Here is a 497-nt window from a genome sequence, read left to right on the forward strand (position 1 = left end):
AAGCCCGAGGAGTCACTCTTCTAAAGAATAACCAAATAATTTTAAAGTTCCGAGCGTGGAATGACGTTGTCTTGCCTTATGGACCATCACCGTCCATAGAAAGTACGACATTCTTTCTCATATTCATTCGGCAGGTTACGGGAGCCCGGCCTCGGCGCCTGCGAAACTCGGGATAGGCCACCCCGCTGTACACGCATGCACTGCAGGCGAGACATTGCCTACCTACCAGGCGCTATGAGAGCTTTCATTGCCTGAATGTGGTCGTCTCGCAAAGGCGAATGACGGACGGACGTTTTGGACTATCCCATCATATCAAAATGTGCGGCTTGACCATGTGCCCACAATGTGTCGATACTAGCTCTCCCACAGTGTGTTTCCCCCTTGCCATGGGTCCCTAAGCGGCTGGTCTTTAACTTGAATAATAAAGTAAGTGTGAGGATCCGGTTCCAGTCGCCCTAACTTTGGGTCCGGATGTCCGAGCAAATATCCCCCCCCCC

Source organism: Frankliniella occidentalis, unplaced genomic scaffold (genome assembly GCF_000697945.3).
Source record: "Frankliniella occidentalis isolate FOCC.00 unplaced genomic scaffold, Focc_3.1 Scaffold381, whole genome shotgun sequence".
Classification (NCBI taxonomy): domain Eukaryota; kingdom Metazoa; phylum Arthropoda; class Insecta; order Thysanoptera; family Thripidae; genus Frankliniella; species Frankliniella occidentalis.